Source organism: Pleurodeles waltl, chromosome 9 (genome assembly GCF_031143425.1).
Source record: "Pleurodeles waltl isolate 20211129_DDA chromosome 9, aPleWal1.hap1.20221129, whole genome shotgun sequence".
NCBI lineage: Eukaryota > Metazoa > Chordata > Amphibia > Caudata > Salamandridae > Pleurodeles > Pleurodeles waltl.
Genome location: NC_090448.1, coordinates 935,235,834 through 935,260,551, shown reverse-complemented (window position 1 = coordinate 935,260,551; position 24,718 = coordinate 935,235,834). Strand labels below are relative to the sequence as shown.

At 42.2% G+C, this 24,718-nt stretch overlaps 1 protein-coding gene across 3 annotated transcripts in view; it reads left to right on the top strand.

Moving 5' to 3' along the window:
• Positions 1-24,718, top strand: part of CCDC85C (coiled-coil domain containing 85C) — a 284,535-nt gene that overhangs the window by 7,652 nt on the left and 252,165 nt on the right. The window lies entirely within an intron of this gene.

Here is a 24,718-nt window from a genome sequence, read left to right as displayed (position 1 = left end):
CACGTTTCCTTCCATGGAGATAAACCTGTCTAACATTCGGGGCCCCGCCCAGTCCCCCTGCCCCGGGGAGCTGCCCTCCGTCACTCTGTTTACTTCCGGTCTCCGCTCGCGCTCATGTTGCCTAGGTGCGCCGGTGATGTAATCGCTTTGGAGTGAGGAAGCCAGAGACCTTGCTCCTTCTTACTCTCGGTTCTAGGAACTCCCTTGGGATGTGCTTACAGCGCCGAACACGCTTTGGTGTGGTTTCCTCTCTAGGGCAGTCACAAGAAGGGGCCTCGACATTTGTCACAATTTGGCTTTTTTTTTAATTAAAAGGGGTGGAAAGTTGTAAACCATCATTACCGAGAAGCTCCTGATCATACGTAGCTAGTCCGGGCCTGTATTTTTTTTAAACCCCACAGCAGATCACATTATGTAAATTGTAATTCCCTTTTTTTTTTTTTTATACATAAAACAGAAAAACAATGGATACTGATGCTATTGCAAGCGGGCGCTGCAAATAAAAGTAGGCGTTGAAGTATGCAGAGGAGATATTATAAATCAATGCCTACCGTTTAAACTATTTTAGAGGATGAATGGCTCAGTGCTTTGGGTCTGACATGAACAGGACTCTAAACTCTTGGGCACAAGAAGTTGGCAGTGACAGTCAGTCAAGTGATGGCGCTTCAACAATCGCATAACTTTGTCATTTCACTATTGGAATGCCATTTGTTTAGCGGTGTAGCCAGGTGTCGTCGTTTGGGTGGGTCAGCTTCAACCATCCAAGCCTTTTTTGCCGCAGTATCTTTCATTGTCCTGTAGTTCTGACTTTTGACATTGGTCCTTTGAGTTTAGAATACCCAGCGTGAAAAAAGCTGTTTCAAATCCCATAACTCGCTGAAATTGTTATACCTGGCATGAGGCCACATGGCAGCCAATAGAGTGATGAATATGGACGTTTCTAGTGACCTAAACATAGACTAAAGCTGGAGAAGAGACTAGGGACATTCTGCTGAAACGCGCGCTGTCCAGATGCAGACACGATGTTGCCGAAATTAGGAGGTGTCCATTTACGCCTGTAGTGCCGTCGCCGCTTTTATAATGCCTCCGGGTTGGGGAATGTCTGTAAGGGTGGGGGCCAGTCATTCACCCGCCAGCCTCTGCCTAGTATTATTTGGAGCAGGGGTGGTGTTGGGGGCGGGGTTCCCACTTTCTGGAGAGGTAATCTAGAACGAAGGGTACAGCTCTGCTGACATGTTCGTTTTGTGTGAAGGAAAGTGATTGTATTTGCTAAGATGGCATAACTACAATACAAAATCAATGTGTTTTATTACTATGGGTGGGGACCTTTCTTGGAAAGAGAGGAGTTTCTTCCTTGGACCACTTGTTTGCCTTTGAAACTCGATGCAGAAAGCGTTGCTTGCCCCAGCCCCTCCTTCGTGTTACACGTAGGAGCCTGACATTTATATGGACACATTTCTAGGACTTCCCTAACGGGATGCCGCCTCCCGGATCCTTTATTGGAAAGCACGGCCTGCAACCCCGCCCCCCCCCTCCCCCCTCCCCAATCCCTGTGGGTGGCGCTGACACCGTGTGGTAATAATCACGTGAAGACTCTATCTCACATCTGTAAACATTGTTGGAGCTGAAGGCCTTCGCCAGCAGCACTGCCCGCCCCGAAATCACTTTGGAGGTGCCAGCTGCAAAGCTGACGTGGTGGTAGTCATTCACTCCTCTTCAAACGTGATTGCGGCCAAACAAGTACATGAATCACTCTGGGTTTTTCAATCAATGGGGAGAAATGTTCCTGAGCTTTAAAGCAATATACAGCATGAAATATATTCACAGGATATGGAAAGGACAACCAAAAGTACCATGTGTTTTTTTCTCTTTTTAACGAGCTGGCCAGCTTTGTTCTAGTCAGAATGATTAATTTAGATGCTGGTAAGAAACCGTTTTAATTCAGTCGCTACTAGATGCGCCAAGAATGCGAATCAGAGTGAAAGAACTGACTAGGGCCGGCTTTAGCACTGGTGGCGCCCCTCCCCCCAATGACTTCCTCCTCAGGTTTCCTTATTACTGCCTGGCAAAAGTGCCCTTCACCTCTCCATAGCCCCTCTCGCACATATACTTCATTGGTTTTAAAGCGTCGGTAAAGGCCAGCCTTACTAATCCACTCAGCTATCCTCATAAAACACAGCTCTGTTCTTTGCGGGTAAAGCTGGTCCTGGAGCCAACAAAGACCCACATAATTTACTGTCTTTAATTATCCGGGGTACTACTGTTTTTCTGATGATTTATCAAAATGCTTACCCTGATTTCTTGAGAACGGGGGCCTCTGAGTGCATCAGGGATGTGGCCCTGCCACACTCTACTGACACCAAAATTCAAGGCTTGTATGGCCTGTCACCGTGCCACACCAGACATGGGCTACCTGCTACTGGGAATGATGCACTTCCAGGTATCGGGGCTATGAACGAGATCGCCTGGTTGTGCTGTGACGTATGTTCACCTGTGCAGTGACGTACATTCACAAGCAGACTCCATTCCTGGAAGGGTTTTCACCTGCCCTTTAAATTTCGGAAAGTCCGAGGGCTCTAGTGTGGGCACCAGAAGGGTTTCAAGGCGCTCTGGTCAGCTCCTCTAGTCTCATTATCTGAATGTGTGGGGGAGGGACTTCGGTCAGCTAATACTTAAGGCAGGTGGCACACAGCCAGTTGCAGGACCACAGGTAGAGCTTCATTGTCCCTGCCTTGAGGGGACCAGTAGCACAGACCTCCTGTCCAGAAAGTCTATTCAAGTACAGTTGAACATAGCTCTTCAAATGGCTTGAGTGGAGCTCCACATTACGTCCATAGTTTGTGGCAGTCGGGTTGCATTCCAGAGCCAAAGAGGTTGCCTGCAACTTTCAAAAAATTGGCACAGTCTGGTTGCAGAGAATCTCCAGGTGCGTTTTTTTCATTCACTTGGAGTGTTGCATGTTGCTTTTGATAAATCTGACGTGTATTCTGACTAGAGCAAAATTACTTCTTTAAAGTTATTTTCCTTTCTTGTAGCCCTTTGTCGAAAATCCCGCAGTTGAGCTATCTCACCCGTAGACTCGTGAATTCTTCCAGACAGAAGATCGAGGAGGCGAGAGGGTTGGCAAAGGGCACAGAAACAAAGGCCTCCACCTAAGCCTAGGAACCTTCATGGCAGCTTGGCGGCACCACACATGTTCAGTGAGGCGGTGTGCCCTTGCAGAGTGGGGAGGCTTTCTTCTCTCCTGCAAGCATTTAGTATGAAATCACTGTGTCTTTTTTTGCTCTCTCTCATCTCACTCTCGCTCTCTATAACTGTCTCTCCCTCTCCCCCAACCCCCGTCCTAGTTAATTTGTGCACTTTGTGTCCAGAGACAGAACGACCCATCTTTGAAATCGTGCTGGTCCATAGCATAGTCAATCAAGAGGTGTGGTCTAGCTCTTACCTGTATCTTTTGCTTTACATTGAGAAGCTCTGGAGCAATTCTTAGTAAATATGGTTCCGGATGGAGTTTCCCTACTCCATTCACTGACTAGAGAAGTTGCCACCAAAATTGGGAATCTCTGTGTAGTTTATCTTCATAAAATAAACCTCGTGTTGGTGATGAATACCTCTCCCATTGACTTCCTGATTTCTGTGGTAAACCCCCCCCAAAAGTGAGCCTCTTCTGTCACTGCTCTTCTATAGTCTTGCATTTGACAAAAATCAATGTGACAGGACAGCCTAGTGGGTTTAACTCTCAGATGTGACAAATACAGTGTTCTGCAGGTCATGAGTTTGCATCCCGACAAGGCTGACTGAGCCTTCCATCTTTCCAATGCCTGTAAGTTGGATACCATTAAATTGTGTAATAGTAAAACCTATTTTATTGAGCTTAGAAATGCAGATGCGTGGTGTGAAGTGGTATGTTTTTAATATTTGATGTTGTGCCAAACTCAAGAGTTTGTCTGTTTAATTTCTTGATAAGTTATAATCCTATGTGTATTGTCTGTTATCAAGCACTTGTGGATTTCACGCAAAACATGGACTTGTTAATATCTAGAAGTATTAACTTACAGCTACAACTTAGAAAATGCAGAATCCACTCACTACCTGTCATTTCAGAAGTTTACAAAATATTAAGTGCCTCTAGGGTGCCAATGCTAAAGGATGCCCTGAGATCCCATTTCCTTCATTTCTTGTGTGTTTGTTGTGGGTGAGTGTGCCAACAGGCCTTACCAGATGTCATGTGCTAGAACATTTTGTACCACTACAAACCTGCATGTTGCCTACCATTAAGGTCGTTCTGTTTTCCTTTGCCCTGATAAACACCGTTTGTAGATATTAGTACTTGCGTGAGCTTGTTGCTTGGTGCTTTGTGGCTATTTGATTGACCTTACCCTTCTTTTATGTTGGAGGGACCACATTTTTCAAGCGTTACCGTAGATGGACCATTAGATGTTATGAGTTTCAGAACAGGATGGTCTTGTCATTTATTTGTTTGCCCTCCGGGATGAGAACGTGCTATCCACAGTGTGTTAGTGGAGACATATCCCTGTGCAACGTTTCATCATACTGAGGTATCTCCTAGAATCCTTGTTCCCATGTTACTGTTCAAAATGTTGGACATGGATCATGAGGGTAGGTGATGGTTGTTTGCTCAAGAAGCTCAGCTGAAAAATGTGCAGGATCTATCTCTTGGGTGCTCGTTCATTGCTTTGAGGCACACATTCCAGTCTATCATTTCTGAGATGAGTGGCATATGGTTTCTCCGAGTGTCTGTTTCAGCCTAAATGGGAAAGCCTCTATTTCCTTGGAGGAGTGATGCAGGACTCTAATGCGTGACCTAATATCAAACTGCCATGAATACATTTCAACAGGTGCCCAACCTCCTCCTTCGTTTGAGACTTAAATTTGTCCAAAGTCCGGATCATATTTTTTTAACTGTCTGCTTTTGTTCAGGGCAGGGATGGAAAGAAGAGTTTTTTTCTGTTTCTTTTAATGAACTGGTGAGCAGGACTGACTGAATGGGACCACCATGATTGGGTATACACAGTGCTCAAGATCACCATTCCAGACTAATTCTGATCTAAAATCTTGCTCATTTGAATCACACTTTGAACACAATTTATAGATTCAGCACAGAAAGTTGCTCAGAAACATGTTTCTCTAAGCACCAAGAAAGATGGTCTTGTGAGAAAGTCCACAAGACGATGGAAGCCCGCCTCTCCTTTCTCACTAGTATTTTAATTTTGTTTTGAGATACTGTGACTCTTGATATGTTTATTAGACTCCTGTTCTATTCATAGCAGCCCTCCAGGGTTGAGAATCTGCTGTAAGTAAATGGTTGCTCTGTGGTCTTAATGGAAACGCCAAGCATCACCCTGGGGCGAAGTGAAAAAGACTGTACACACGGATTAATGTAAACTCTGCCAGGCTAATTAAATATTTATGATGAACCTCTTTAAAACCCACTTGGGATTCACGGTATTCAGGGCCCTAGTTGTAGTACATGTGCACAAAATAAATTTAGAAGCACAGAGGCGATGCAGTAGCGTGGTGGATCAATGCACCTACTCCGGAGAGATGCGTGCCGCCTCCTGACACCAGTGAGTTGGTCGACCCGAAGTCTGTGAAATGATTTCTTTTTTTCAATTTGCTCCACAAGATAAGGTAAAATCAAGATACAGAACAAAGCAAAGGACCGTTGTTATTTATTGTTGTAATTTTCTGTGGCTGCTCTAATTTCTTTTGAGGATTGACTCTTTCTGGATGCATGTTATTTTGTTCCAGAACTTTAATGCTCCCACGGCCGTGTGCCAAGCGATGGCTTCCGTGATTGGATCTATTAATTATTGCTTCTCAGTTTGCTGTGATATTAAACGTCTTTGTATGAAGGGGGAAAAAACCTCCTATGAATTGATTTTTCAATTTAAAATGCCCAAAGAGCGCCGCCGGGCCACTCCATTCTTCATTTCCAAAGCCAGCAAAATAAGATGATTAATGGAGAGCGAGGGCCGACTTCTGGGGATGTTATTTCACTAAGAGCCCATCTGAGCTAATCTTTTCTGTATTCGCCATCTCTATCCCTGCCTCAACCATCTTCCTTTTTTTTTTTTTTTTTTTAAATGTGTCCTAAATTAATCGATAAGGGACAGATTTCCATATGGTCTGGTTTTTATGAAATCTGTTATGGTTTCCGCTTTCATAGATCTATGTTGGACAGTACCTTGCAGTCCGACACCAAGCACTGTGATGCCCGGTGTGGTTTGATTGTTGTTTCAAAGCATCGAAGATGGCATTTTTCTACTTACTAGTTTTACAAAGAAGTCATATGCACTGTTAAATATACTCATTACAAATTGTGCCCAGGGGACTGGTGCCTGCAAATATGGCACCTTGTTTGCTGGGACGTTGTTGTGGAACGGACACACTGCCCACCTTATGCCCAGATTGTGGACCTGCATGGCACATGGGGACATGCAGGCTAGCGGTGTATTGAACACATTTAACCTATTTCTATAAACTAAGATGCCCTGGATGCCATCTATTTAGAATGTTGCACCTGGGGCGAGACAGTTGACCTCAACCTACAGAGCCTCTTATTACCTGCAGGGTTAGGCGCTGCAGAGGTGCCTTTGGTTTGGTCCTATCTGCCAAGGCACTATAGGTGGACTGCTCCAGTTGCACAGCTCCTGTATCATAACAAACCCTACACAAAGGCTAGTGTTTGTTCAGCTGTATTTTTGCCCATTGAAAGCAGGGACAATGAAGGATGTTTTAATTGCAGGTTTGCTAGTGCTGGTGTGGGTTGAAGTTACATTAAATCTTCCATTCACATATTGGCTATTTTGTGGGAAAGATCGTGGAGAAAGGGTGCGTGTTTGTGTAGTACATATGGGTTCACATAGCAGGACTCTGGAAACACGCTGATTCTGTGTTTCATGGAGTATTGGGGCCTGTATGTAAAGGTGTGTGTGTTATGTCATCTGGCATCGATTAGCAGAGACTGTAAGAAAGGTGTGTGTGTTTTATACGTGGGATTTGTCACGACCTATGGGTAAGTGCAAGCATCACCTATAGATAATGATGAAGTAGGACCTATGGATGAGGGCTCTGTATGTTGTTAGGTCTGGCATTGGACAGGAGAGCCTTTGGATAATGGTCGAGTGTTACACTTACATACCTGCAAAGGGTTCGAAGAGACCATATATAAGGACTGACTGCTCCTGTCATCATTGCTACGCAATAAAGGGGCATGTGAAAAATGGTAAAGTAGTGCCGTCATCTGTACACAATGTGCATAAGGAACTGGAGCAGAACACAATGTTCTGGCTGCATTTCTATCATCGGCTAGAAAGGGGAGGATCAGGTGTTCCGGTGGCAGTTCAGACCATGTGCGTGCTTTGGGTACACATCTCATTAATTAGCGAGAACCGTGGATAAGGACAGTGTGTCCTGCTCTCACACTGGCTTTGGGCTTGTAGGGCGTGTGATAAAAGGCTGAGTGTCATGTATCAGGTCTACCTGGGAAGAGGACGGTCTATGAAGGGCAGAGAGTGTTCATGTCCAACATTTGCTCCACAATAACGAGTATTTTGATGCTCTAGTAGGGTACCTGTCTGACTCCTGTCCAGTGTATGTACATCATGTATGTACATCAGCTACCATGGTGCGGAACACTGACATCACCCATCGCCCCACAAAAGAATTGCATGAATTCAATTTTTTAGAAAAACAATGGCAGAATTTTAATGCAGAATGCAAAAAAAAGTGCATTGTGTCAATGGCTTTGTGTGCCAAGATTTAAGACAATATTGTCAAAGCCGTGCCAGACAACCACATCTCAAAGAACACCTTTTAATCAAGAAGCATTCTATGCCCATTGAGGAATAGGACTGGACCATTATAAATCAGTACCTTCAGCCTAGATCTGCTGCCCCTGTTCATTAGACAAAGACCAGCACACCCGTGCCAGTATGGCAGAGCAAAACCCTCGTTCCCAACTGGGGGAAAAATACCGTCCGACATTTTTGGCTTGGAAACTTAAATGAAGCCTGAAATTTTGAGCGAGAGGTGAGACGAGGGAGTCGGTGGAGCATTGACTGGCAGGGTTTTTTGATGGCAATTGTTTTTTTTTAGGTTCAATAGTCAGTTAGAGATTGGAACAGATTACAAAATGCAGAAGTAGAAATTATCTAGTTGCAGACTTCACCTGCACTGGCATGTGTAGATAGTTAGCCAATATAATTATCTGAGCTGCGATTATGTGATCATGATGATTGTACAACTGAATAGCGAACACAGAAATATCGTCCTGTAAGAGTGCTGTGGACAAAATATCGAAGGCAAAAATATGAAAAAGTAACTGCATATAAAGGAACTATTATACATTTAATATTCCTACCTCTAAATGAGCGTACCTTGAGTGAGTGTGTGTGTGTGTGTGTGTGTGTATGTATATATATATATATATATATATATATAAATAATCTTGTTAGGGCATATGTACGGAGTTAAATATAGAAAATCTATTCTAACCCTTCGATATTTCATTTTAGAGCCCTTGATATTTCTATACCACAGTAGTCTGTCTTCCATTTTAAAGGGACGCACCTTCATAGCCATATTTTGCTTGTTGTAGATGGAACTCAAGCTGGCATACTGACGATCGCTTCATGTGGAGTGTGACTTGCGAAGCCGCTGCTCTCGTCAAGGCATGTCCTAGTTTTACAATTCGGTGTTCAGAAAAGAAGCTGGAAGTTGAATGCCTATTGGAAGACGCCATTCTGCGCCTTTGGGGCCAGAGGGTGGTTTTAGAGAACTAGGTTTTACCGAGGCTTTCCAATTGGAGATGCCCTCTGTTAGTTTTATTGCTGCTGAGAGCTGTGAAGGTCACGTCTTGGAAGAAATTGCGCTGTGCTATTACCAACTTAATGTATCTCGTATGAAAATAAAAAGAGTGTGTACCATTAAAAACTATTACTGCGAATAAGGCATGTTCAGACGTCAAGCCACTGAAGCGAGCACCACAGCGTCTAGCAGTGCGCCTTAGGTTTAACCATCCGTAAAATACTGTAGTTCAACGCACAAATTGCTGCAGCTATAAAATTGATTATTTCTAAGTAGGAATCATTTTTTGCTTTCTTGGGCTCCACGGTTTCCATTCATGACACATAGTTTATTTTTTATTTTTTTCGTTTGGTTATAATTGTAGGTCATTTTTTTCGGGAGTGTAACCATAAAAACGGATGTATTGAGAATTTTAAAGGGGACGATTTGGGGTGAAAAAGGTGTGCCAATTCCACCCTTAAAAACATGAAACAGTTGATCTCTTTTGATGGGGCAGGTTGTGTAAAGAAAACGGTGCCTTAAAATGACCATATCAGCATTCCAAGATCACATGACTGTCTAGCCTGGGGTCGCCTGGGGACCCAGTGCTAGCTACTGACGTTCTTTTGACATGTGAACAGACAGGTGTAACGATCCTGCGCTGTCATGATTAAAATCCTGCTCCAGAGATGCACGAATACATCTATTAGTATACTCTGTAGTTAGTTTTAACGCACCTCACTGCTCTCCCTTTCAAATGTGGGTTCTTTGTTTACAAATTAATTTATACTCCGCCCCCCCAACACCACACCTTGCTCTCCAAAACAGGTTGCAAGTGCCTCTTAAAACATCTGCAAGAGCCCCCCTCCACCCCTAGAGGAAAGGGTTGTATCCCACACTGTGATTAGTTCTCACTAGGCGAGGAGGTTCTCTGTGAGGAAGCTTGCCACCTCTAGGTGGGTGAGGGAATTTGTCCTACGAAGAGGATCTGTTTATCATGGCGAGGCCAGTCACAGACACGGTTTTTAGTTATTTACTTTCTCTGTTTTCTTCTCCTGCCTTTAATCATTCTGGCCGTAGACCTCGGGGTTTCGTAGTGATACACTTCATCCTTCGAGAAACAAGGCAAAGGCAAAATGTCATCCGTCGACGTCTGTGTTGGTCTTTTACCACGGCTTTTCATTCACCGTCCCTTGCTTGTTTTTATTTTTTTTTATTTTTTTATATTCATGTTTTTTTTTGGCCATTTAAATTGCCAAATTGTCGGAGATGGTCATTTTTGGGGGCCACGTCTAAAGTATAACTACCTTTCGAAAAAGAAGATGCCAGCGTTAAATACTGTTCCCTAGAAGTCTAATCCAGATATCCACAGTTCCATACCCCTTCCTCCTAAGCAGGCATTTTGAAAAAATATTCTCCAGAGTCATAGCAGATGCTTTATTCACGTACATTTTCACTTGCATCCCCCAGCCCTTCTTTTTTAGGTCTGCGTTTTGATAGCACAGCTGCCAAACAGACGTCTTGCTTACAGAAGCCTTTCTTAACCTGTGGTCTGGGGAACCCGAGGGGTCTGCAAAGACTGCTGAGTGGGTTTTTCGCAACTGCTTAGAAAACTAAATAAAGTTAACATATTCATAAATGGTATATAAATGAAGAACAACAAGCTAAAATTGAACATTTAAAATGTTCGGTAAATAAGAAGGAATTTAAAATTGTAGGGGAAAAATTAAGTTTATATCTTCAGAGTGATTTGTAGGAGGAATGCATCTGTGGTCGACATTATGTAATATGGACAAAGAGTGGCCTCAAATTAAATTAGAAAAATCTCCAAACGTCCTTCTTAAATTAATTTTTGTATTATTTTTAAAATGTGTTTGTGAATTAAATACAATTTTATAATTTGTGTATTTGGTTTAATGAATGCTTTTGTCTGTATTTTGTGCATTGTTTTGTGGTTTGAAACATCAAGATTGCTTAAGTCTGGGTGCCTGGCTTCCAGTAATAACTCTGTGGAGGGCACTGTATTCCAATAATGAATCTGTGGTGGTTCCCGATTCCAGTAAAGATTATGTGGGGGTCCACAGAAGACAAAAGTTTAAGGCCCTTTTAGCCACTGGCTTTTTTTCATGAGCCTCTTTTGATTGGCTTGGGACTTTGACAGTCATGTCTTGGCTCAGCCTAGTGCAGTAAGCTTCTCTCACTTACTACTGTTGCCTTCTGGAGTGTATTTTTCCAAATCCAATTGAGTACTTGCATTGAACTGCGCATAGGGAGTATTTTACAGCTGTTGCACACTTGGTCCATTCATGCGGGCTCCTTCCCATGTGTGTTGATCAAATTTGCTAAAGCTGCATGTAAAAGCACATTAACCCCAGATTTACTATCACAATATAAACCACTCATTTTAAACATGACTGTCTGATAACTATTGACCTCTCTCAAAGATTTTCAACAATCACATGCCTGTATAACTCAGCTTGTGTTTTTCCAGCCTGATGTAATTGGCAGACTTTGATAGTTATAAAGCAACCTGGTTAAGGCCTAGTGATGTCAGTGGTGTGGGAAGTGTTGATTAGACTGTGGCGTGCCACGGCTCTTCTCAATCCAGTTTAGTTATCTGCCTATGTTTTGAATGCACCTGATTTTTCAGAAGTTCACACTCCTGATGTTGGCAGTAGATGTATAGGGCTTTGAGTCCTGCTATGCTATGTAAAGAGCTTATTTTGAGGTTGAGTGAAAATTTAAGAATTGAGGCTTTGGCCCCCTCATGTTTGGAGTACCTTTGGAAGTTCCTAGGTGAAATTGCACAAAAGCTTTATTGTAAGATGTATCTGTAACAGCTTCACACACCGTGATTATCCTGTAAAGTGAGTAAGCTGTGGGCGGTTTTGACCCTATTTGTGTGTGTGTATATATATATATATATATATATATATATATATATATATATATATATATATTTATTTTTTTTTTTATTCATGCAGTTTTGCCTCTGTCCTTGAGGATGATATTTCTTTCTTCTCTGATATTTGCTGTTAATAGCTTGAAGAACATCACACATGCTCGACTCTCCATATCTCTTAACTTTGTAATCCATGGAAATGACACATTGATGTGCCCACGAGTATTCCCTGTTATAAGCTACCTTTGTGCGTGATAAGCGCCAATTCTTTCATTGCATCCTTTGATGTTGCAAAACAAAAGGGGGGCAATGTTTTTCATATCAGATCATTTATTAATCCCAATTTAATTCCTTACTTCAAAAACCCAACTAAGTCTGTAATTATAGCCTGGGTAATGGGCCCACCTGTGTTCTCTTCAGACGCTTACTTTTAATCTGTGCGTCCCAAATGTCTGGCAACACGTTGCAGGTGGAGGGTGACTTGAGACAGACAAAAGGGATTTGGCTTTCATAGGGGTCCTATTTTGGTTCTTGGTGGTGGAGGCATGGACCCCCTCCTGGTGGGTGGTTAGATGTTACATTTTGTTCAAGTATTCAAAGCAGTACATGATAGTCCTGCCCCTTTTGACATATTCAGTGGCGTAGTAAGTGGGCCACCTGCTGAAGTGTAGGCAAACAAGATCATCCCACACTGTTCCGTTTGGCATCCATAATTTGGGTGTAGTGGGACCCACACATCTTGGTGGCACTAACAGATGTAGCCCATTTGTCAGATATTCATTCAGTGTACTCTTCCTAGCAATGATAGGATGGGTGAGATTACCAATGACTCATTAGTTACTGGCATAGTGTGAGTACGTAGCTTTAATCGCAGGTACAATGTGAGTTGACAGTTCTCATCCATGTGTGTAGCTTTCAGACCAGCCATGTTTGTTTTTAGAGATATGGCACAGGCGAGTTCTGTGATCACCGTACGATAACACTCTACAAAAACTAGATGCTTGACAATGGGACAGGCTGAATTCAATGCATTTTGGCATGCGGTCTATTGTTAGGAACCCTTCCCTGACCCCTTACCTGAACACATTGTCTGATCTTTGATGTGGTTTGGTTTTGATGCTTTGCAGTGGGATGACTCTGTGATCACTCCAGTCCAGACTCAAAGGGTTGGAATACAAGGTCCAATGAAGGCCAGGAGGTAAGGGTTGGGGCTTTAGACAGCATATGAAGGCTTGAAGCACCAAACCCCGGGTTTGCAAGCAAAGAACAGGCACACATCCTGTAGGTACACACACTTCAATATACGTAATAGACCTTTTCATATGAGATCACAACAGTGGCATTGTTGTTAGGTCTAGTACTAGCCAAGACCTTTTGATTTTACTAAAGGTCTATGTATAATATCCTGTAGGGGCATTCCGTCAGCCCTCTTCTTTCATTGGACTGTTATTGTGTCATTCACATTTTCCATCTGCCCACTACAGCATACACAATTGGGCAGTTGGTCAGCCCTCTTAATCAATTGATTTCAGAGTGAGTTACTAAATTGTTCCCTTAAGTGCCAGGGATTTCTGTGGCAAAGTCTGCTTTTTGAGAAGAATTTTTTTTTTTTTTTTTTGTCTTTTAGCTAGTGAATCTATTTTTTAAGATTGATGAAGGCCTGGCAGCTTCCCCAACGAACGAAGTTTTGTATAAAAACATAACCAAACAAGCATTGAGGAGGCCAAAAGGCTGGAAGCCAACGCCATATGTATTGGTTTTGCCAAAGCTTGTCTAAAATGTGACCACACTGAAAAGTTACATTATACACGTAAAACTCCATCCAGTGTGAGAAATGTTTTCCTGAGATCCTAACAGACGCAGATCGGTTGTACTCGCTCCCACTTCAGAGTCTCATTTAGAAAGTTCATCCATTCATTTGTTTGAGTTCAGGAGCTGTAATTCATTGCATGCCAATGCGGCCCTTCATTAGTCTTGTGAAGCTGGTCTGTAATTGCTTTACAAACACTCTGCTGTCTTCCCACACTGCAAGCTGCTGCAAGGATTGGTTTGGACGGAGGGTGGTTTGTGTTCTTGGCATGGATGTTGGTAAACACTCCGGCATAGCATTTAACTCGAGGGCAGAGAATGTACCCGACCAGCAATCATTATAATATACCAGTCCTCGCCACTTAAAATGAGACAGCCATGCCACCAAATGTGACTTCATCCCAACTCGAGTCTTTTGAGATGTGAAAAATGTCATTTAAAATGTAGATTTGGCCTTCCGCTAAAAGTTGCTATTCACATTTCTGAAATGGGGCTTGCCTTTCTCCACCGGCTTCGAAACATCAACTTGGAGAATTCCCTTACCTCTTTTTATCACAATCTTGGATGGAAACTTAAAGGTAATACTGATTTTGTTTCTCTAATTTACCATATTTGAAATATGAGCAGCTTTGCACCCAAAGAACTGGAGAAGCTGCCCATGTTGAGTTTCTGAACCCCGCTAAAACAGCTTTTCAAACCGATTTGATTGGATAAACAAAGGAAAATTGGTTTGAAGATGTGACATTCTGAGGCAAGTTGTTGGAATTCCAGGGATCTCTGGGCAAATGGGTCGAGAGGTCAATTGTGAACTTCTGTTTAAAAAAAAAAAAAACGCCAATCCACCAGGTATATGAGAAGGAGTTATCCAGCATGTAGAAGAAAATAATTCTAGGCTTATTTATTAAACGTGAGCACTGAAAGAACCTAAAGAAGGCCCCAAATGTGTATTCATTAAACCTTCTGGTTGCTTTACTCTGACTGGATTGTGTTGGTTGTGCAGATGGAAGTAAAAATTAGGTAATTTTTAGCATCGAATAAGAAGACACATATTTATTTGTTTATTGTGTGTGTGCTTTGGAGTGTGGAATTTTAGCCATAGAAAAAAGGAAATATAAGTGTGTGTGAAATAGATAAATGCCTGGACTAATGTGATGAAGGCAAGTAATGGAAATATGTGAATCAAAAGAAGCACATTTGTGATGCTTGTGAGGCGTGCAGGTGATAGCTAAGCTTTTTTACAAATATTCCATCCAACCACCAGTGGCGGCCACTTGTCAACGGGGGTGGCGGGCAGGAGTTAAAAAAAAAAAAAAATATATATATATATATATATATATAATAATAAATTGCCTCTGTGTTGGGGAAAGACTGTTCCGTCTCTCACTCCGTCCTCCTCGGACTCCCGGAAGCACAAGGCTTCCAGACTCCCCTCCAGTCACGATGCTGCTGTCAACAGCACGACAGCAGCATCGTGATTGGTCTGACCACCCTGCTTCGGCGCCCAGGCAGGGAGTAGGGCCCTGTGCACTTTCTCCTCCCGGCTGTTCAATACAGCTGGGTGGAGAAATGCAAAGTGTGCATGACTGTTTGGTTGGGTGGAGAAATGCAAAGTGTGCATGACTGTTTGGCCGGCAGAATGCGTCCAGCTAAAGCGTCATGCGCACTTATGTGCACTCACCACTCTGCCTCCAGCCCCGCCCTAGCCTGGCTCCCCGTGAAAAAATAAAATGATAATAACGTCAAGTTAATATCGTTTTATTTTTCCCTTTTGTCTACTGCGTGAAGCAGTGGGGCGACGCTCCTCCGTCTTAGTGTTGGAGCCGCCGCTCCATCCAACCACCTCTGTGTACCTTCTTGCAGTCATTATGATTATGTTTTAGCTTTGAATATGTGGAACATGTTACTTACAATAGGTGGCGCGCTCTGGCGTCCTTGCATACACCCAGGACTGCACTGTACAAATACACAAATAAAGAAAGAAATACAGTTACATTACCTAAAAGCAGTGCTTTTAATGGGCAGTTACTGTCCCGTACTGAGTACCTGCACCTGTTTAGTTTCAAATGGAGAGTACCTGCACTTCTCAGGACTGCTACAATCCATTTAATGGGAGAGTACTGGCACGGTGGATAGTGAGTACCAGCACTTCTAATGCTGCAGAACTGCAGCTGTTGAGTTGTCCATATCATTCAAGATTCTTTGTAGTCTTAAGTAATGTTCTGTATATTTTGTAGACTTATGGCGCCGCCTTGTTTTATAACCAGTGCCAAACGAATAACTCTCTGTGGATTTGCATGGTTTCCTTACGGTTTCTATGAAACCGTTAGCCACATGGGACGGGGAGTGGGGGTTGAAAGATTCCCCTGGGATTCCCTTGCAGAATTTGGTTGCCAAAAAGGCCATTCGTTTTTTCCAGAGCTATTTGTGTTTTCTTTTCTTCTGAGGAGGCGCTTGAAAGGCCGCGCCGGGCCCTTTCAGATGAAAAGTGCCGCCTTGAATTTTAATTCCCGGTTGATAGTGAGTTTGTGAGGGATCTGTGACAGGGCAGCCGCTCCCTCGGCTTTCTCCCGCCATCGGACGCCCCGCGCCGCCCTGGTAATGGCCTGCGTGTGTGTTGCTGTTGACTGTGAAAAAGCGAGGCACACAGACGAGAACCAACTGTTTGTTTTAGGGCTTGCCTGATGAGCAAACAGTGTGTGGCTGTAAGTGAAATTCCTCTTTATTGAAGAAACTATCTGCGTGGCATGCTAATTATGTCATTAAAGCCCGATGTTTTTCTAAAGCGTTAGCCGTTCCTTCTGCAGTGAACTTGGAAATATGGCGCTAACTTTTTCGTTCGTGCCGAATGTGTGTGGGTTCCTCGTTCTAAACTATTTTTTGATACGTTCTGTTCCAGTATTGTCGTCGATGAGACCACTTTGGATCAGAATAAATCAATGAACGCATACTATTATTTAAAAGTTATTATTAATAATATAGTCAACTAATGTCCAGACTTTCTCAGAAATTTATCAGTTCTGTAATAAAAAAAAAAAAAAAAACGAGAAAGCACGCGAATTGGGTAATTTCATCCTTTCCAATTACGAAACCCATTGTTAAAATACTGTTTTCCTTTGCACAACGTTCGTTCTGATAGGAGCACAGCACGGTGGTTACTCGTCGTTATGTGTAAATCATTTTTTGGTGGTAAATACACTTTAAGCAATCAGAATCGTATCTTCAATCCTCAGCTATTAAATTGGAAAGAGGGAATGGACAGGACAAAGTCAATAAAATACGACTAGGAGAAGGGAGGACAGGATAAAGGATAGAGGGAACGCAGGACGGAGGAAAGGAGACCTAGCAAATCATTAATAACGCAGCACCAAAAAAGCTGATCGAGCTAAAGTCACGTTTTCCCCCTACTTCAGAGGGTGCAGTCCGTGTTCATCAAGTTTAGAACAGGTCAGCAAGGCTTCCGTACTGTTGTCCAAAGAAGTATCCCGACTTGAGTACAGTGACCGCTGCTTTCACGTTCCTAAGGTGTATGTCCTAAAGCTGTGTTGGAATCTCAGTCTGCTGGGCTCCAAACCATTCTTTGGTCCCCCTAGCTTCAAGCCGCTTCCCTATCACCTACGTTGTGATTAATCGAATAGGTGAGGATACAGGGGGGACCCTACGTCCCTCTGCCTGGAATTTGCTCTTCAGGGAGGCTTTTGTTCTAAGTCTTAAAGACCCCCACTTCGGAGCTCCTTCATTGTTGTACCACCTTTGAGGAGGTAGCCTCTGCTGTCACTGGAGACGGTGAAGCCAACCTTTGTGCTCCGTGCCCCAAAATCTCATCCTAGAAGTGCCAAACTATTGCTGAAAAATGTGCGCATTGCCTCTAGGACAGACTTCCCAGACTCACTCGCGGAACATTTTTCAATATTTAAAGTTTGCTGTTCATTATAACCATTGCATTCAACACCTTTTCTTTGAAGGCTGCGTTGCTTTGACATTCTCTATCCCAACAGATTTGCCCTCCAAGCTATGCAATCTGAAGTGATTTTTTTTTTTTGCAACTTCCGGCACCTGAGTGAGCATTAATTCAATTTTCTCCAAACAAGTCTCCATCTCGGAGGCAGATAGCTGTGATTATAACCTTTTTTTAAAGCTGGAATCCAGTGCTCCCTTTCCTTCTTCTTGGCCAGTTAACAATCTCAATCTCTTTATGAGCATCCTCCATCCGAACAGCTTTTTTGAAGAAGTCTAGTTTAAGTTTCTCTTGTGCCTTTCCTGCCATTATCATAACAATGCTCTGTATTACAAACCGTGAGGAGCAAGCCCTTCCTAGGGACCTAATGAAAAACCTGCTTCTCTCCAGTAGAAAGTGTTTCAGACTCATCAGTCAACTCGCCACATGAACAAACTCAGCTGGATCCTGTTGAATTAGCTCTCTATCCTCACTGTGAGCCCCCCCCAGATTGGGCCTAGCACACCTAGTCTCACCTCAGGCAATGATCCGACTGCCATCCACCCTATATTTTGCCTCTGTTGTCCCTTATGCTGAGACATTTTTTTCACCTCAGATTCTACCACCACGGCTCTACCTGCTTGCAGACCCACTTACGCTCCTTCTGCTCCACTCTACCCTGCCACCTCCGCCTGGCTGCAGTATCGCTGTGGCTTGCGACCAAAAACCAGGCCTGATGTGGGATCCCTCAGTGGAGGGCTGTCATAAAGTTCACTGCTCATCTCTGCATCCCCTGACTACTTTTTATTTATTTATTTTTTTATTGCGCCTAGTACAGGCTTAACCTGTTAAAGCATTATCAGTCTTGAAAGGGGTGTGGGGCACTGAATAACTGGATGTTGAAAGGGATTTGCTAAGAATCAACGGGTGGCAAAGGAGAGGAGTCAATGGTTGAACCAAACTTCTTGACTCTGCAGATAACATGAGTCTTTATTTGCAGTGTGAGTAAGATAAAGCTTTGAGTCTTAGCTGCTTTTAATTGTTAGGAGGGCAAGGGTATTCTTGGGATGTGTACATTTGCATTTTTAATTTGAACCAAACGAGTGCTTGCAGAACAATGTGTGTTTCTCAGTGTCACATGGCCAATGTTTGAAGGGTCACTGGGCACCTCAAAGGGCTGCATGTACGCCGTAATAGGCTTAGGCTTATGCTTCTTACTCCCTACCGCATCAATTTGTTTTTGTTTGAACTGGAGGGAAAATCAAGAAATCTTTGGGATAAATTTATATTGAGTTGTGATTGTAAATCCTAAAAATTAGATTCCGATAATAGGAAATTTCTAAAACTGTTAACAATGGAGAAAATTTCAGATATTTTTTTAACAAGGTACATGCACAAAGTGGTAAAGTTATCCACAATATGTTAACATGGCTCTTGTTGCAGCATTGCACAACATACGCATGTTTACTCCCTTTGGCTTGCAAGCCTAGGGCTTTCTCAAGGCTGTGGGTCGCAGTCTGTCATGAAGTGATTCACCTTCAAGAAAGAGCTGCAGAGTCTGATGTTCTGCCTTCATTTATCCCCTGAAGGGCCCATAGTACTTTATTTGGTTGCAGCCTGAAATGAGGGATTTTTGTAAAGAAGTGACAATTGCCCTGTAGATTGAAGTAGTTAGCTGTGTCTGGAAAGACCACAGCAAATGGGACCCAGTTCACTTTTGTGTTTATATGATAAAGTTGTGATGCTCTAGGTGTTGGCCAAATTTCCACCATTTCTAAGTATCATTTATAAGTTCATGGTGCCCATTGGTTCACAGCATTAGTAGCACGTCAGTTCACACATGAACCTTTAAATCTTCTTCACCCTGGTACAAAGAAACCAGATCTGAAGAGCTAGTTGGCAATTATCTGAATTGGTTTTAAAGTGGGTGTGTAGCCATTGTTACAACTTTTATGCGTGCTATATTTACTTTCAAATAACAGGCAAACTAGTATTTGAAGACTATGCTAGCCGATTGTCAGTGCTGATTCTAAGAAGACTGGGTCACGTTTAGGAAGGGTGAGGCTCTTTTAGGAAGCGTAGGACAAATATTCTGATGGGCAAGGCCCAGATGGGCCTACCTGAACAGCCATTTTTTGCATCTTACTGATGAATCTCCTACGCCGTGTCTAGATGGTCTCTCCACACCATGCAGAGCCTCGGACTGTTCTTCATTTTTGGAGTGAAGGGCAATCGCACACACAAATACTGATGCAACTGCTTCCAGTGGTGCTTTGAAGCATAACCCCTGCAAGCGATTTCAAATACTGAACTGCTTCACTTGCGTAAGGTTGCTGATGAGAAATTTTGATTCATTTGATCAGTGTCCAAGAGAATAGTGGGGGAACAAAAAAAGTAAAATATGGTCTTTGATTAAGAATTAGGATGTATGTGGAAGCTTGTTGAGGTTATAACAATTTCAGGCCACTTCACTCGATCACAAAAAGCATTAAAATCTGGAACTGAACACAATTCCAAATATCAAGAACCTTTCACAGATGGCTCCACCATCCTTCCATCTACCCTTTTTTGCTTTCATGGACAAGCCTGACTTAAAATACTGATAGCTTTTTATTGCAGAAGACAATCTTCGAGTGCATGCCCTGTACATGTCTGTGCTTTTCTTTGCTGTGTACATCCATTGTATTTCTGCCTAAGTGGATAGTGGTTTTGAGAATGCTCACATAACCAGGGCTGTCGTGTTTAGTTGCAGGTCTACAAAGGCTTTCTCACTTCGTTGCTCACCATAATTGATTCCTTGACTGAATGGTGGGGTTTTATGCTGAGTTAGCTGTCGATGATCACCATTCTCATTGGCAGCAAAGTGACACAGTCTGTATTTCCCCCTGGTGTGCAGTACCTTTTGCAAACACTACAGAACACACTATATGCACCTTTTTTATGCCCACCGAAGCAACACATTAACAGAATGTCACACACAGTTAGCAATGTGTTACTCTCAAAGCGGCATTAATTAAAAACCAAATGCATGACCCAGACTCTTCACCATCGTGTCAAACTTCCACTGCATGGTCAATGACAACGGGGAGGCATGATGACGGCCACACTATAGCAAACTCAGTGCACAAACCATTATACAGAGTGAGATACCTAGTGCTATACTGTGCATCAGTAGTATCCCATAAAGTTATCCACTCCTTATCACATGTATTGGGAGATTAGCATTTACTTCAAAGAACTTGAAACCAATCCGCACATATTTTTTTTTTTTTTTTTTTTTTAGGTCTGATACCAATACCTTAACTGAGTGGTGTCAAAATGCTTTAATGCCAGCGAAACTAGCAATAGACGCCTATGTAAACTGTGTACAGTTTGTCCTTGAAAACCAAAACAAGCATGAAGTAATATATCAAACTGGTTGCAGTTTCTTTTTCTCATTGAAGTTGAACCAAAACAGATACACTATGCAGACTGCCTCGCAAACTTTAATAAGGGGACAATTGTGGCCACAGACAGTAGTAGTTAATCATGTAAGAGGTACTTTTGAAAATCTCGTTGAAAGAGTAGGTGTCTTTAGTTCTTCTTGGATTCTCTTAAGAGAGCGGGATGTACTCTGTAGGGATGCAGAGCTATAGTTACCTAAACTTTCGTAGAGTCCCTCAGAACAATTGTGCTCCGGTCTTTTTGTTTCTTGAACTTCAAAGGTTCAAAAAGCCTGGAGTCCGAACTCCAAAGTGCACGCCCCCCATAAGTTAATCCAGTTTCTGTGCTGGGTATACTTGTGTGTCGGAGTGGAAGGCTCTGGGAGAGACACAACCTGTTTTGAAGAAACTCATGATCTTTTACAGACAGGGGAGTGGTGGTTGCGTATGTCGATTACAGGGATAGGAAGTCATATTCTGAATCAGAGAGTTTTAATTCTGTGAGCTGTTTTAAGTTGGTGTTGCACACATTGCTTTAGAGTTGGTGGTGGCACGTACATGCAGATTTTCGTGTAGTGCGACACCCATTGTTTTTGTGCATTCATTAATGGAAGATGTACAGTCCAGTTCAGTCAGCACTGGACTAGATTCAGGGTGTATGTGGAGAGGGTGAGGGAAGGATGATTCCATTTTGAAGCGGTTTAGTTTCAGATAATGATATGTCATCCAGAATGGAATATTTTTTTAAGCCTTCCAAAGTAAGAGTGTGTCCTCTGCGTAGAAGACTTTTAGATGGAACGATGTCTCATCAGTGAAGAAATAATAAGACCTGTGGGAATGTTTTAGAAGTGTGCTGTGGGAATGTTTAGGAAGTGTGGTCAGATGTTGTAAGTATAGATTGAAAAGGGGTTTGAGATACAATGGAGTCTTTCCCATAAATGAAGGTCACAAAAAATAGTGTCCAATTCATCATACTGTGCCATTTATTCCCATTGTAACCTTAAGTATGTGTAGGTGAGTGTTGTGGTTCGCCATATCAAATGGCACTGGTAGGCGCAGTAGGATAACAATAAAGGAATTATCCTGTTCTGTTTATGTGGAGCATTATCATGAATTGAAGGATAGCAGTTATCTTGTTACAACCTGATCTAATTCCAAAATGTAGGTCATCAAATCGTTTATTCTAGTCAATAGAAGGTGCATATGTATTATTATGGAAAATTGATGAGGTACTAAAGAACCTCGTGGTTAGCTATAGGTGTGTTCACTAAATTAGTCCATAGAGGGGGCAATAGGTAGTCTGGAAACTATTGTTGTGGTAGAAAAATCTATTGGCAACATGTTTTCCTAGCTTCCTTTTATTCTTAAGAGGGTATTGTTTCGAGCATGTGTTGAGTGTACTTAGGTGTTCCATAAAACACACACGGCCTGATTATCAAACGTTAGAGAAGAAAAAGTTAAACAGGTGCTTCAATAGAACTGCATTTATGTTTGGAGCACAGTTGTAACTTTTCAGCGATTCACTAAGGCCCCTGGAATACTGACACAGTCCTAGCTTTTTAGGGCTGCCCTCTTGTATGGAATTGTAACATAAAAAATGTTGACCTTGGAAGACAAATCGACTTAACAGAATTGTTCACTTTTATCCATCTGTACGATTTTACATGTTTCCCCCCATCCCCCCATTAAGATTTTTCTTTCAATGAACTATTACCTTACCCTACACTTCATTAAATATAGAGGAGTCCCCTCCCGAACCCCATGCAGGACAATACCTAATTCCCAATTCCTATCCATGATATGAGTGTTTACATGGTGGAAGGTCACTTGAAATAAATTTGTGAATATTGCAAGTCCTCTGAATTTGTGTATATTCACATACTTCTGCAGGTAGGAACCCTTAGGATCACACACAAGGCATCCCGCTGCTGACTTTGCAGTTGAGGAAATTCAACCAGATTCCTGAATTTGTAAACTGGATAATCTGATCTGCAAGAGAAAAATTCATCCATGCACAAAATTGAGATTGGTAGTTGACCGCTGCAAATATTTTTTCGTAACTGATGACCCTGGCCTGGCTAAAATGTTTAAGCATTAAGCTGCTGTGTTTCTACTATTGATAGCAGCCGGGCAGATATCCTTGAAAATGTTGATTAATGGTATTCAGGACATACAAAAAATGGATTTGGCAGAGATTGTCTTTCCGATCTGCAATAGTTTTGTAAACATTTGCTCATCTTTTAGAATACGTATTAAAGGCTCACATGCAATGTGGCTTGAATTCATACTTCTAAATTTAGCTGTGTGCACTCAAACATCTATAATGAAAGATATTTGTTATCTAAAGTTTGTCTATTTCCATCCCCAATCAAACTAAGTATTTACATTTTTTTGTAACACAAGCACCACCAGGTCTTCTGTAACAGTGTCACAATAGTCCACCATCCTATATTAACGCATGTACCAAAAGTGTAAATATTATGGTTAAAAATGTTTGAAATAAATATATTTTTCATAACTTAAGAGGATTGGTAGGTTTATTGCCGAGGTGATATTTTTATTTTTTTAGTGCAGAATAAAAAGGGGCATATGCTTTCTATAGTGCTTTCCATTATGGAGAAAAGACAATTTTTTGAATTTATTATATACGATAAGCTAGCAATTCAGAGTAAATCATTAATATATGATGTAATGAGAGTGCAAATAATACCAAGAGGTTGAAGTAGAAGCATGGTTCATGTTAGTTAGTTCAGTTTGTTTCCATACATTTCTAACTGTGCAGAACATTAACTAGTTTTGCCCTGTTGCAGGACATGCACGGGTTGCGCATGTGACATAACATAGACTTTGACCACTGATTACATCATAGGCTTGTATCCCTGTCCCCTCCCCCACAGCTCCTGAGCAGCCTCCTACCTACTGCTCTTGGGACAAGAAGTAGGAATTCCAGAAAGACGTGTTAAAAAAAACATATTTATTTTATGATTCTGCCAGTGTCTTTGTTGTCCCGTTGTTGAGGGGCACCAAGAGCTACAGCAGGGGCACCTGAAGGCAAGCAGGAGGTAGCAGCACTGCCACTAGAGACCACTAAATAACTTCCATGGTAAGAATCTTAGGGGTAAACATGCTGCCACTGGAAATGCAGCACTGTAGAGGTATACCAAGAGCAGCAGGTGGGGATTTCACCTCTGTTTTTTTTTCCGTAAAGAGCATGGATCCAGGCATGCCTTGAAAATTTGTGCATTTTCCCACCATGCTTCTAAATTTGTTGAAATGAAATGTATTTATGGGCATGCTAGATTTCTCCCTAATACTTGCCACTGTAAATTTTCAAATACATTGCCTGCAGGAGTGCATGAGTTTGGAGTAATTTGCTCTCCATCTCCAAGTTGTTTTGCAGTCCATCAAAACCTATAATCATTGGTCACGCAGTACATGCCTGGTCTTGATCCTGCACATAATTGGGCAACTGAATACAGACGCAGTCTCCTGAAGTAATAATATATCTTCTAATCATCGCCTTGTGAATGAAGATTGATTTATTGCTGCTGCCTCATTAATAATTTTTATGTTAATTATTGACAGTGTTACTTGGTCTGTTTTATAATCCACAGTTAATACACCGGCTTAAAAAGATTAAATGCAGACAAAGCCATGGTTTATGCGTAATTGTCTGCGGTTTGTTAATAGGGAATGGGTCCCTTCTTCAGATGCAGATTATGCATGTCTCAGTCAGCCCAAAACGAGTCGTAGGGCATCTGCTCCAAGTGCATGATAATCCCGTAATTTAACTGTCTGGTTTGTGCAACAGCTGGTGGAATATTTATTCGAAACAAGTTG